The sequence below is a fragment of the Lagenorhynchus albirostris genome, chromosome X, assembly GCF_949774975.1.
Source record: "Lagenorhynchus albirostris chromosome X, mLagAlb1.1, whole genome shotgun sequence".
Classification (NCBI taxonomy): Eukaryota; Metazoa; Chordata; class Mammalia; order Artiodactyla; family Delphinidae; genus Lagenorhynchus; species Lagenorhynchus albirostris.
The window spans coordinates 112,220,920-112,235,637 of NC_083116.1; the positions used below are offsets into that span (position 1 = coordinate 112,220,920).

General features: G+C 38.3%; 1 long non-coding RNA gene across 3 annotated transcripts in view; it reads left to right on the top strand.

The window, feature by feature from the left end:
* LOC132513248 (uncharacterized) overlaps positions 1-14,215 on the top strand; it is a 32,175-nt gene extending 17,960 nt beyond the window's left edge. Inside the window, exons 3-5 of one of the 3 annotated variants that reach the window (XR_009538423.1) lie at positions 2,539-2,741; positions 11,943-11,999; positions 14,120-14,215. This is a non-coding gene — a long non-coding RNA (uncharacterized LOC132513248). Of the gene's footprint in view, positions 1-2,538; positions 2,742-10,105; positions 10,406-11,942; positions 12,000-12,922; positions 13,365-14,119 lie in introns of those variants that run through there. The other 2 variants (XR_009538422.1, XR_009538424.1) reach the window with 2 other exon arrangements.
* Positions 14,216-14,718: the final 503 nt, after the last annotated feature.

The following is a 14,718-nucleotide window of genomic DNA, read 5'->3' on the forward strand; positions in this document are numbered from 1 at the left end:
TGGAAGGCGGATTCTTTACCACTGCACCACCAGGAAGTCCCTAAAATGACATATTTTAATTAGCCAGGTATGTGTGATAATGTGAGACAGAAGAACGAACAAACACGTTCCCATTTAATTATTTGGGAAGCGTTCTTAGCCTATTTATAAAAAGTGTATTTATGAAACTGGAAAATTCAATTTAGGTTATTTAGTCTCTTTTTCTCTAAGGGAAGAACTCTCAAATGTCACCTTTTCTTGTGGCTCTACAGGCCACTATCCTGTCTCCTCACCAAGACTCCTCCAGCACTGCATACCAGCAGAATGCATTATTTATATTGCTTCCTCTGAGATCTAATGGCACATTATTCACTGGAGCAGTTATCACAGTGCGTTTGACCACATTTCTGTTTTTTCCTCTCTGGGTGGTGGATTCCTAGAGGTCAGGAACTCTCTCTGTTTGATCTTTGTAGCCTTAGCACCCAGCAAAGCACCTGGCATATAGTAGGTGCTTAATAAATGGATTAAATTAATATATTGGCTCTATTGATTTTAATAAATTTATTTATTATATTTATTTTTGACTGTGTTGGGTCTTCGTTGATGTGCTCGGGGTTTCTCTAGTTGCGGTGAGTGGGGGCTACACTTCGTTGTGGTGCGCGGGCTTCTCATTGCGGTGGCCTCTTGCTGCAGAGCACAGGCTCTAGGCGCGTGGGCTTCAGTAGTTGTGGCACGCGGGCTCAGTAGTTGTGGCGCACGGGCTTAGTTGCTTCGCGGCATATGGGATCTTCCTGGACCAGGGCTCAAACCCGTGTCTCCTGCATTGGCAGGCGGATTCTTAACCACTGCGCCACCAGGGAAGCCCTCTATTGATTATTTTTTAAGAATTTAAGATAGAATTCATCAGAAAAATTCCTCCTATTCATTATCTTGACTTTATCTGAGACTGTAAGAGCCTCTTGGCCAAGTAAAAGCTATCCCCAGAACTGGTTTGCAGGGGATTCTAAAATGATTTCTCTCCAAGAGCCTCCAGGAAAGAAAACAGCCCTGCCAACACACCTTGATTGTAGCCCACTGAGTTGTGTGTTAGACATCTGACATCCAGAACTGTAAGATAATCAATCTGTGTTGTTTTAACCCACTAAGTTTGTGGTAGTTTGTTACAGCAGCAATAGGAAGCTAATATAGTGGGTGAGGAAAATACTGTCCAAATCACATTGTTCAGGAATAATTCACTCTTGCTGTATCAGGAGTATTTTGCATATTCCTCAGTTATTATTATTCCTCAGTTGCATATTCCTCAGTTAACGTCATATTATATTGATTTGTTTCCGTGTTCTCGCTCTCGTAGGCTGTGTGCCTCTCCTGGTGCAAGCACAAGACTGTGCTTTTTTTCATATCTGTATTCTTAGTCCCTCAAACGTCATTGAATCTCTGTGTGTTTCTATGGTGATGAAGGATGAAGTGGGGAGGCACGTGGGGCGGAGACCTGTTGATGGTGGCGTCAGCATTAGGGAGGGAAAGTGCGAGAACTGGCGGTGACCGGATGGGCTGACGATAGTTCTCAGTGGTGTGGGCTGGCGGGGCTGGAAGGCAGAGAATCTGCAGGTTCACTGCGGGCATGACGAGGAAGCGCTCAAAGCAGCTTGATTTCCATGGGGCTCTCGGTCCGGGAATGATTGAACAGACTTCTGAGTCTCCCGCATACGCCTCATCAGTAGTGAACCCTTCTCTGATTCTGTCCCACCCACTCCCTCACCCAGAGTGTTTCTCAACGCTTATAGTCCCATACAGGAAGGCACAGACTTCAGTTAGAATTGGAGCAGCTCCAATCACTAAATTATTCAATTTGGGCTTCCTGCGAGTGACACTGTTTCCGTAGTTTCCCAACACTAGATTTCAGTACGTTGAGGGGCCCTGAATGTGCCCTTTAATAGCAAAACCAAACTCTGGCAGGCTTGGCCTGAGACATTTATTCTAGTACATTAAAGCAGATTGCTCTCAGTGTGTGTGTGTGTGTGTGTGTGTGTGTGTGTGTGTGTGTGTGTGTGTGTGTGTGTGTGTGTGTGTGTGTGTGTGTGTGTGTGTGTGTGTGTGGTTAAAATTCAATACAAAATGGAGACTGGACTTGAGAATTCCCTGAGCAGACAAAACCATTTAAGCCAGTAAGCTCAACTAAATCTAGCTTATTTCATGAACATAAATGAAACTTAACCTAGGTTATTTCTTGTAAATACCTCTGACAGTCATAAAAAAGAAACCTTAAGTCATGGTCTTTAAAATGGTATGAGGTAATCACTTTTAACCAATCCCCTGCCATCTAGAACCCCCCATTGTAATAACCAGTCATTGTAAACGTTAATAACTTTCTCATTTTCACTTTTTTTTCCTCTCATTTTCACTTTATAAGCCTTGCTGTAATTTAATGCCTGTGACCTTCATATCCATCTTTGACTCTGGAAGCTCCCAGTTCCTGTTTTTATATACACAACAAACTCTTACTAAATACTATTTATTGATTTGGTGGTTTTGATTATGTTATTTCTGGATTTTTGACAGTTTTCTGACATCAGAAGTGGTATCCAAAGAAGACCCTCAACAACTCTGAGGCCAGTGAGCAACCACGTGCTGGTACCCACTGGGCCCATTGAGCTCACCACTTTCTTGCCAACCTTGCAGTCAGCCTGAATGTTGCTCTCTTTGCATGTTGAGCTCTCGGAATTTATTGTGCATACCCGTATTCTGTTTGTTGAAGCTTCTTGGTAAGTCACCCTTCTGTCTGAAAGGGGAGAAACTTGTGATTCCCTGGGATTTAGGCAATGGTAGGATTACTGAGCTCCTCACAGATTGTTTCAGGGAATCTAGAGGAAGAGATAGGTTCCACCTCATCTAAATCTCATTCTCCTCCTCCCTTAAAAACTCTTGCTTCTTGTATGTATACCTACTATGGACCAGGATCTTGTGCCTTTCTGGCAAAATGGATGAACTTTACAAAGGATAATTTGGAATTGTAGTGGCCACTTCGGGGAAATTTTAACTTAGATAAGATAGTCCACTTTACGGAGTGCCCTTGAAAAGAGGATTGCAAACCTCTCAGAGACGATGGAAGATACTCTTTGATTGGTATGCAGAAGTTTCTAAGAGACAAAATGACTCTAAAAATAGCTTTTCTAAAAGAATCCTTACAGTGCGCGTGTGCGTGTGCGCGCGCACACACACACACACACACACACACACACACGCGCACAAAATCTTCATTAAAAAACTTTGGCCATCTGAGCAGGTAACCTTAAATTAGTCTGTCGGCCAGAAAAACAATTTGGATCCAGATTCTTTTGAGTTTTGTATTATTATACCTGAGATATGGCTAAAATTAAAAACTATAAGACCTTTGTCTCTGTCTACATGTTTATGTATATCCATATATGTATGTATATTATATATATACATATATGATATTTTTTTGGCCACCCCGTGCAGCTTGTGGGATCTTAGTTCCCCAGCCAGGGGTTGGACCCGGGCCCTTGGCAGTAAAAGCCCCGAGTCATAACTACTGGACCGCCAGGGAATTCCCATGTATATATGATATTTTTTTTTTTTTTTTTTTTGCGGTACACGGGCCTCTCACTGTTGTGGCCTCTCCTGTTGTGGAGCACAGGCTCCCGACGCGCAGGCTCAGTGGCCATGGCTCACGGGCCCAGCCGCTCCGCGGTATGTGGGATCTTCCCAGACCGGTGCACGAACCCGTGTCCTCTGCATCGGCAGGCAGACTCTCAACCACTGTGCCACCAGGGAAGCCCTACATGATATTTTTTTAATAGATCTTTATTGGAGTATAATTACTTCACAATACCGTGTTAGTTTCTGTTGCACAACAAAGCAAATCAGCCATATGCATACACATGTCCCCATATCCCCTCCCTCTTGAGCCTCCCTCCCATCCTCCCTCTCCCACCCCTCTAGGTCATGGCGAAGCACCGAGCCGATCTCCCTGTGCTATGCTGCTGCTTCCCACCAGCCAGCTATTTTACATTCAGTAGTGTATATACGTTGATGCTACTCTCACTTCGCCCCAGCTTCGCCCTCCCACCCCATGTCGTCAAGTCCATTTTCTATGTCTGTCACTTTATTCCTGCCCTGCAACTAGGTTCATCAGTACCATTTTTATTTTTAGATTCCATATATATGTGTTAGCATATGGTATTTGTTTTCCTCTTTCTGACTTACTTCACTCTGTATGACAGACTCCAGGTCCATCCCCTCAGTACAAATAACTCAATTTCATTTCTTTTTATGGCTGAGTAATATTCCATTGTATATATGTGCCATATCTTCTTTATCCATTCATCTGTTGATGGAAATTTAGGTTGGCTCCATGGCCTGGCTATTGTAAATAGTGCTGCAATGAACATTGTGGTACATGTCTCTTTTTGAATTATGGTTTTCTCAGGGTATGTGCCCAGTAGTGGGATTGCTGGGTCATATGGTAGTTCTATTTTTAGTTTTTTAAGGAACCTCCATACTGTTTTCCATAGTGGTTGTATCCTACCAACAGTGCAGGAGGATTCCCTTTACACCACACCCTTTCCAGCATTTATTGTTTCTAGATATTTTGATAATGGCCATTCTGACTGGCGTGAGTTGATGCCTCATTGTAGTTTTGACTTGCATTTCTCTAGTAATTAGTGATGGGGAGCATCTTTTCATGTGCCTCTTGGCCATCTGTATGTCATCCTTGGTGAGATGTCTATTTAGGTCTTCTGACCATTTTTTAAATGAATTGTTTTTTTTTTGATATTGAGCTAGCTCCATGAGCTGTTTGTATATTTTGGAGATTAATCCTTTGTCTGTTGTTTCATTTGCAAATAGTTTCTCCCATTGTGAGGGTTGTGTTTTTGTCTTGTCTATGGTTTCCTTTGCTATGCAAAAGCTTTTAAGGTTAATTAAGTCCCATTTGTTTATTTTTGTTTTTATTTCCATTACTTTAGGAGGTGGGTCGAAAAAGATCTTGCTGTGGTTTATGTCAAAGAGTGTTTTTCCTATGTTTTCCTCTAAGAGTTTTATAGTGTCTGGTCTTACATTTAAGTCTTTAATCCATTTGGAGCTTATTTTTGTGTATGATGTTAGGTAGTGTTCTAATTTCATTCTTTTATATGTAGCTGTCCAGTTTTCCCAGCACCACTTATTGAAGAGGCTGTCTTTCCTCCATTGTATGTTCTTGCCTCCTTTGTCATAAATTAGGTGACCATAGGTGCGTGGGTTTATCTCTGGGCATTCTATCTTGTACCATTGATCTATATTTCTGTTTTTGTGCCTGTACCATACTGTCTTGATTACTGTAGCTTTGTGGTATAGTTCGAAGTCAGGGAGCCTGATTCCTCCAACTCCGTTTTTCTTTCTCAGGATTGCTTTGGCTATTCGGGGTCTTTTGTGTTTTCATACAAATTGTAAAATTTTTTATTCTAATTCTGTGAAGAATGTCATTGGTAGTTTGGTATGGATTGTGTTGAATCTGTAGATTGCTTTGGGTAGTATAGTCATTTTCACAATATTGATTCTTCCAATCCAAGAACATGGTATATTTCTCCATCTGTTTATGTCATCTTTGACTTCTTTCATCAGTGTTTTATAGTTTTCTTAGTACAAGTCTTTTGCCTCCTTACGCAGGTTTATTCCTAGGTATTTTATTCTTTTTGTTGTAATGGTTAATGGGAGTGTTTCCTTAATTTCTCTTTCTGATTTTTCGTTGTTGGTGTATAGGAGTGCCCGAGATTTCTGTGCATTAATTTTGTATCCTGCAACCTTACCAAATTCACTGATTAGTTCTAGTAGTTTTCTGGTGGTATCTTTAGGATTTTCTATGTATAGTATCATGTCATTGGCAAACAGTGACAGTTTTACTTCTTCTTTTCCAATTTGCATTCCTTTTATTTCTTTTTCTTCTCTGATTGCTGTGGCTAGGACTTCCAAAACTGTGTTGAATAAGAGTGGTGAGTGTGGACATCCTTGTCTTGTTCCTGATCTTAGTGGAAATGCTTTCAGTTTTTCACCATTGAGAATGACGTTTGCTGTGGGTTTGTCATATATTTCCTTTGTTATGTAAAGGTAGGTTCCCTCTATACCCATTTTCTGGAGAGTTTTTTTCATAAATGGGTGTTGGATTTTGTCAAAAGCCTTTTCTGCATCTATTGAGATGATCATATGGTTTTTATTCCTTAATTTGTTAATGTGGTGTATCACATTGATTTGCATATATTGAAGAATGCTTGCATCCCTAGGATAAATCCCACTTGATCATGGTGTGTGATCCTTTTAATGTGCTGTTGGATTCTGTTTGCTAGTATTTTGTTGAGGATTTTTGCATCTATGTTCATCAGTGATATTGGTCTATAATTTTCTTGTTTTGTGATATCATTTACTGGTTTTGGTATCAGGGTGATGGTGGCTTCATGGAATGAATTGCTCCCTCTGCAATTTTTTGGAAGATTTTGAGAATGATTGGTGTTAGCTCTTCTCTAAATGTTTGATAGAATTTGCCTGTGAAGCCATCTCGTCCTAGACTTTTGTTTGTTGGAAGATTTTAAATTACAGTTTCAATTTCATTACTTGTGATAGGCCTGTTTATATTTTCTAATTCTTCCCGGTTCAGTCTTGGAAAATTGTACCTTTCCAAGAATTTGTCCATTTCTTCGTGGTTGTCCACTTTATTGGCATATAGTTGCTTGTAGTAGTATCTTATAATCCTTTGTATTTCTGCAGTGTCAGTTGTGATTTCTCCTTTTTCATTTCTAATTTTATTGATTTGCGTCCTCTCCCTTTTTTTCTTGATGAGTCTGGCTAAGGGTTTATCAATTTTGTTTATCTGATCAAAGAACCAGCTTTTAGTTTTATTGATCTTTGCTATTGTTTTATTTGTTTCTATTTCATTTATTTCTGCTCTGATCTTTATGATTTCTTTCCTTCTACTGACTTTGGGTTTTCTTTGTTCTTCTTTCTCTAGTTGTTTTAAGTGTAGGGTTAGATTGTTTATTTGAGATTTTTCTTGTTTCTTGAGGCGAGATTGTATTGCTATAAACTTCCCTCTTAGGACTGCTTTTGCTGCGTCACATAGGTTTTGGGTCGTTGTGTTTTCATTGTCATTTGTTTCTATGTTTTTTTTATTTCTTCTTTGATTTCTTCAGTGATCTCTTGGTTATTTAGTAGTGCACTGTTTAGCCTCCGTGTATTTGTGTTTTTTACAGTTTTTTTCATGTAATTGATTTCCAATCTAATAACGTTGTGGTCAGAAAAGATGCTTGATATGATTTCAATATTCTTAAATTTTCCAAGACTTGATTTTTGACCCAAAATGTGATCTATCCTGGAGAATGTTCCATGTGCACTTGAGAAGAAAGTGTATTCTGCCACTTTTGGGTGGAATGTTCTATAAATATCAGTTAGATCTATCTGGTCTATTGTATCATTTAAAGCTTGTGCTTCCTTATTTATTTTTCGTTTGGATGATCTGTCCATTGGTGTAAGTGGTGTGTTAAGGTACCCTATTATTACTGTGTTACTGTTGATTTCTCCTTTCCTGGTTGTTAGCATTTGCCTTATGTATTGAGGTGCTCCTATGTTGGGTGCATAAACATTTATAATTGTTATATCTTCTTCTTGGATTGATCCTTTGATCATTATGTAGTGTCCCTCCTTGTCTCTTGTAGCAAACTTTATTTTAAAGTCTATTTTATCTGATATGAGTATTGCTACTCCAGGTTTCTTTTGATTTCCATTTGCATGGAATATCTTTTTCCATCCCTTCATGTTCAGTTTGTATGTGTCCCTAGGTCTGAAGTGGGTCTCTTGGAGACAGCATATATATGGGTCTTGTTTTTGTATCCATTCAGCCAGTCTCTGTCTTTTCATTGGGGCATTTAATCCATTTACATTCAAGGTTATTATCGATACGTATGTTCCTATTACCATTTTCTTAGTTGTTTTGGGTTGGTTTTTGTGGGTCTTTCTCTTCTCTTGTGTTTCCCTCTTTGAGAAGTTTCTTTAGCATTTGTGGTAAAGCTGGTTTGGTGGTGCTGAATTCTCTTAGCTTTTGCTTGTCTGAAAAGCTTTTGACTTCTCCGTCAAATCTGAATGAGATCCTTTCTGGCTAGAGTAATCTTGGTTGTAGGCTTTTCTCTTTCATCACTTTAAGTATATCCTGCCACTCCCTTCTGGCCTGTAGAGTTTCCACTGAAAAACCCGCTGATAACTTATGGGGATTCCTTTGTATGTTATTTTTTGTTTTTCCCTTGCTGCTTTTAACATTTTTTCTTTGAGTTTAATTTTTATTAGTTTGATTAATATGTGTCTTGGTGTGTTTTTCCTAGGGTTTATCCTATATGGGACTCTCTGTGCTTCCTGGACCTGAATGACTATTTTCTCTCCCGTGTTAGGGAAGTTTTCAGCTATAATCTCTTCAAATATTTTCTCAGGCCCTTTCTTTTTCTCCTCTTCTTTTGGGACCCCTATAATTCAAATGTTGGTACATTTATTGTTGTCCCAGAGGTCTCTGAAATTGTCTTCAATTCTTTTCATTCTTTTTTCTTTAGTCTGCTCCTTGGCAGTTATTTCCACCATTTTGTCTTCCAGCTCACTTATTTGTTCTTCTGCCTCAGTTTTTGATTCCTTCTAGTGTATTTTTCATTTCAGTCATTATGTTGTTCATCTCTGTTTGTTTGTTCTTCTAGATCTGTGTTAAACATTTCTTGTATTTTCTCAATCTGTGCCTCCATTCTATTTCTGAGATTCTGGATGATCTTTACTATCATTACTCTGAATTCTTTTTCAGGTAGATTGCCTATTTCCTCTTAATTTATTTGGTCTTGCAGGTTTTTACCTTGCTCCTTCATCTGTGATATTTTTTTTTGCCGTGTCTCTCTTTTTTTTTTTTATGAGTGGGATTGTGTTCCTGTCTTACTGGTTGTTTGGCCTGAGGTTTCCAACTCTGGGGTTTGTAGGCTATTGGGTAGAGATGGGTCTTGGTGCTGAGATGAGGAACTCTGTGAGACCTCACTCCAATGAATATTCCCTAGGGTCTGAGGTTCTCTGTTAGTCCAGTGGTTTGGACTCGGAGCTCCCACCGCAGGAGCTTAGGCCCAATTCTGGGCTCATGAACCAAGATCCCGCAAGCCATCTGGAGCGGCAGAAAAAGCAAAAAAACAAAAAAAAACCCAATAACAAAGTGAAATATAAAATTAGACTAGGAAACTAACAGATATGTTATGAAGAATATAAAAGTAAAAATATAGATGAATCAACAACCGGAAAGAACTATAGTACCAGTAGTTTTACTAGTAGTACAGAACTACTAGTAAAAAAGAGGAGGAGGGGGGAAAAAAAGGTGGGGGAAGGCCTTGGCTGTGGAGGGCAGGGCCTAAGCAAGGGTGAGGTTTGGGCGGTGGGCAGGGGCAATGCTCAGGACCCACAGGGCTGGAAAAGGCCTTGGGGGCTGTGGGGATTGGGGCTTAGGATCAAGGAACAGAAGGGGCCCAGGTGTGCCCCCCCAACCCCTGGTCTCAGAAGGCAGGGGACCTCACCTAGGAGCCCAGCAGGCTTCCTGGGCTCGAGTGGGTGGGGTGAACGCCCTCCTGTCCTGCTTCTCTGGTCTGGGAGGGCCCCTACCGCCTGCTTCTCCTGATCTCCCTGGCCTCAGGGGCACTGATTCTGTCTGGCTTCCACTTCTCCTCCCTGCTCAGTACCTCTACGTCCTACTGGTTCACTTTAGGGTTCCTCCTGTCTCCTTGCGGGTCTCCCCACCAGCGGCCGGCAGGCGCCCTAGTTGTGGGGAGACGCTAACTCTACATCTTCCCACACTGCCATCTTGACTCTGCCCCTGATATTTTAAAAAGAATTCTACTTAGTTGGCTTAAAGAGAAATAAGTGCATGTATAAATTAAATATTCCTAAAACTCTCAGAAATGGAAACTCTAATCCAACTGTTTTCAAGTTCACATGATCAGGATAATCTTTGTTAAATAAAAGTTAGTTTAAGTTTGTTGGTTTAATAAAAACAGCCTTGTCTTTGGAATTGTCAATATTAAATGTAATACAAACATATAACTTTTTCTACCTTGGTTTATTTGTCAGATAGGCTCATGCTATCTCTATGTTACAAAATAACTTAAGGGCTTCCCTGGTGGCGCAGTGGTTGAGAGTCCGCCTGCCGATGCAGGGGACACGGGTTCGTGCCCTGGTCGGGGAAGATCCCACATGCCGGAGCGGCTGGGCCCGTGAGCCATGGCCACTGAGCCTGCACATACGGAGCCTGTGCCCTGCAACGGGAGAGGCCACAACAGTGAGAGACCCGCGTACCGCAAAACAAAAACAAACAAACAAACAAAAAACAAAAAACAATAACTTAAGATGATGGCTAGCTGTTTGATGGCTAATCTAAGCATAATTGTTAAAAACAAGTAAGTTAAATAAATGTAAATAAAATAAAAGTTTATACTAAGCTAAACTAAATAATGAACATTTATTGTCTAGATCATTTCCAAATAAGATAATTTACTGAGACATTGATCACTAAACGTAAATTTAAATTTATTTATTTTTCTTAATTTTTACAGAGACAAAGATATTTGGGTCTATTAATAAATATGTCGGGCTTCCCTGGTGGCGCAGTGGTTGAGAGTCCGCCTGCCGATGCAGGGGACGTGGGTTTGTGCCCCGGTCTGGGAGGATCCCACATGCCGCGGAGCGGCTGGGCCCGTGAGCCATGGCCGCTGAGCCTGCGCGTCTGGAGCCTGTGCTCCACAACGGGAGAGGCCACAGCAGTGAGAGGCCCGCGTACCGCAAAAAAAAAAAATAAATAAATAAATAAATAAATATGTCTTTTGCCACATTAAAACCACATTAAATATTGTACTATGAAAAACGTGTTTCTAAAAAATATAAGTTTTTATCATTATGTATTTATAAATTTGCTAATTTACCATAGGGTGCTAATATATGATAGATAGTTCACTACTGCCTGCTTTGTAATTTTCATATGTAAAAATAGAGCTACTAGAAACAATAAAGAGTGAAGGAAAACAACTTTGTATACAAAGAAAGGGAAGAAAATTGGATTTAAAAAAATATCAGTACAGATTTATTTCATTTCTTCATAAAAAACAACTCCATAAAATATTTGAATAAAAAAGGAACAAACAGTTTTCAGTAAGTGTTTGCATATTTTTTCTACATACTTTCTTCTCCCTTCAGATTCCAAAAACAGAGTAGAACTGAGACATTCTTAATTTTGTCACAGCTACATAGCCTTTAATTCTGTCAACAGAACTTCTATTCATTCTCCATAAAGCCCCTGAATATCTAGCATTAGGAAATTAATAAACTCATTGGTCTAAACCCGAGGATACAAACCCCTAACAAGTGCCAAAGCACTCATTCATTATGAGACTGGCTCTTCTGTTTCCTTGCTAAGGATGTAGAGGTGTGTTCTACATCCTGAAAATAATAGACTGAGTTTACATGGCATGGATACGAGCAATAGTTACTGCACAAGTGAACAGGACACAAAACCACCTGAGCTGGTTGCTTAGTGTATTTTAGGGAGAGGAGCTGATGTCTGGTTTTCTCTTTCCCTCTAACTCTTCTCTTTGACAACCAACAGCACATGAACATTATTTGTTAGACTATTCTGCCCTGCAGTTTTGAATTTGATTCAAAGAAATGAAAATTGACATTGCTCTCCCTCACATTGATTGGAAGAAATCAATATAATAGTGAAAATATTGCTGATTCTAGGGATATGGAACATCAAAGTGATCCTTATTATGAGGTTTGAACTTGTAATTTTAAAAAATTGTAGTTGATTTACAATAAAATGTATTTTCATATGAGGAGTATGCAAGGAATATAGGATGTGTTTTTGTTAAGGAGAAAGAGAGTAATGTGTAAACTAAAATGACTGTTTTTTTTTTCAGAAGAAGAAAGGAAAAAGAAGAAGGCAAAACCTTAATGAATATAGAAAGATGCAAAAGGTTTGTGGAAGAGAAATTTTATGTTGTGAGGTCACAGCTGGCTAAAATTGAATAGATTTATTTACAAGGATTTTTAAAATGAGCCCAGTAATGTACTGATACAAAACTAGAGTTTAATTTTCTCTCTGTTAAAATCACAAAATTTCTTAGATTATTGGTCTGTTCTTAATAAAATATTATAAAAGGTTTTTCTTTACCTTTAATGTAATCTGCCTAGGAAACAAGGATTCCGTGTCATGGGAAATATTTCCTGTGTTCCACATTGTCTTTATCAGATCTTTAATTAGGAAAACTGAGTTTTTTCAATTTTAAGAGCTAAGGTTTTTTACAACTATATAACTTCCTATATTTGCCTTTGAAATCTTTCAGTTATCACTTTGGTGAACAGATAACTAAGTGTTATGTCATAGTGACTTACACTCCTAATAGATCAAGGGTTTCAAATCTTTTGACATTTTTAACAAACTTCCCCAAATCAAATTCTGAATGAAGTCTTTTTGACCTCAAACTAACTTTGGAATTTTCCAGAGGGCCCCTGGAAGTTCTGAAAAAATTTGCTCTTTCTCCTTATAAAAGAGAATCTCAGTTTATTTAGGCTTATTTGATATTAAATTGCATGGCAAACATTGTCAAATAAAAAGTAATGTTTGACCTTCTTAGATTATATTTACATAGTATATATTATTAATATGTGTTCTAGAAATTATATGAAATTCCTAAAAACCTGATATGTCCTTGTATAATGTTATCAGTCAAAATTCCAGTGATTATTTTATAATATTGTATGTCACAAAATAATAATTTGGGCATCATTTTTTGGTGAATTCTCACTAGATCTTTAACCATGGATGTTTTTAAGTCTTTTGTCACAGTTATTGTTTTACTCTTGATTCCTCTCTGAAAGCACTTGTAATCATCTACAGGCAAAATGCTTCATCTTCAAAGAGATTTATGGAAAAGATATTAACAAGTACTCTAGAATACAAGTTTCTGATAACTTTAAGATCATAACACTGAACTGGGTAAGAATTTCTAAGACTCTACTGGAAAAGTGATTGGTTCATAAAGGTACTAACCCAAGATGAAGCAAAACAAAAATTAATTACAGGAGACTGAATGAACTGATGAAGATGATTATAACTTTTATGACTTCATTTTAAATATTGCTGGTTGTTTAATGTTTTGTTTTCCAGATTTAAAGGACTCCTTTTGCTCCTCTCTTTTAAGCTATTGATATTTATAACTTGACAGCAATTTGAGAAAGTATACTTTTGTAAACAAAAGTTGAAACATTTATCTTTTTCTCCCTACCTAATCCCTCCAGAATTCAGAAACTCTTATTAAATACTCTTCTTTTCATGACAATATATGTATTTATATAAACTCAATAAGAATTTGTTCTTCTTGTAGCAGGACACAAGTAAACAAGTCCTTAGCTTGGCTTCTTAGCCTAAAGAGACTTTAAAGGTCTAATCTGAAATTCTTTATTACCAGGCAATTTTAAAGAACTAAAGTTGACTTTATGGAGCCAGTAAAGCCCCTTGGATATTACCAAGGCTTTGACCAAAATGTCATGTTTGAGAATCTGCATAGAATTACTATTCTTACTATATTTATGTAAATAATCTATCCAAGTTTAATAAGATGACTTATAAACAAATTAGTTTCACTGTAAGTATTTTGATAAAAGTGGGATGACTATGGAAAAAATTGTTTCACTAGAAAACTATGGTTATCATGGTATCTCTCCTACCAGGTAAGTATAGAAAAGTATGGTGTATTCTTTATTAAATTCTAGTCCTGTTAATTGTCTTTGAGGTTTCGTTATCTACTTGTAAACTTCAGAGAAATCACCACAATAGATCATGTATGGACAACCTTCATGCTTGTTGCTGTAAAGGCTGCTCAAGAAAGTTCAGTAGAATACCTGATGACATCAAAGACAGTTAAGCTGCAAACCAGGAAAATCCACAGATTGAAACTGCCATCCTTATTCCACTCCCTAAAGATGCTTCGAATTCAAATCTAGAAATGTTCTCAATTGGCTGCTCTCCAAACTCAGAAACTGAATTTATAATTTGCTCGAACTGTTAACCCTTGTTTTTCTTTTATTTCCATAGAAATGCGTCTTATTAAATTACCTTATTGCTCACATCATATAGAGGCCTAACTTAGGTGGAGGCACACCTGCAGTACCACCTCCTGAACTAAAATATCCTCATGTTCATCCTGTCCTAGGTAATCATGAGGATATATGATTGCTAATACATCGTGTTGTGCGTATGTTAAAATATATATATATTTTATATATATATATATATATAAAAAATATGTGTATATATAGGTAAAGCTTGAATTTGATTACAGCCCATTCGAGTTATCTAGTTGGTTAGATCTTAGCTTCTGGGATTCTCTGCCCTTGAGAATTTTTAAAATTCTTGGCTACTATTCTGATTATAGTCATCATGTTAACCTTTCTAGTGCATTGTATCCTCCCAAGGGTTTTAAATGCCTTTTGCTAGCCTCTCATACACCAAATGATAGCCATCAGGATTAGACAACCTGAAGAACTCAGTGATCTAACTTCCCATGTCTATGATGATGATGCAGCTGTTGGTCACAGCAACTACATGACCCTCCATCCTGTTGACTCAACTATTGGAAACAATGAACGTGTGATTCTTTAGCCTGGCTGTATCAACAGTGGTTACCAAGAGTA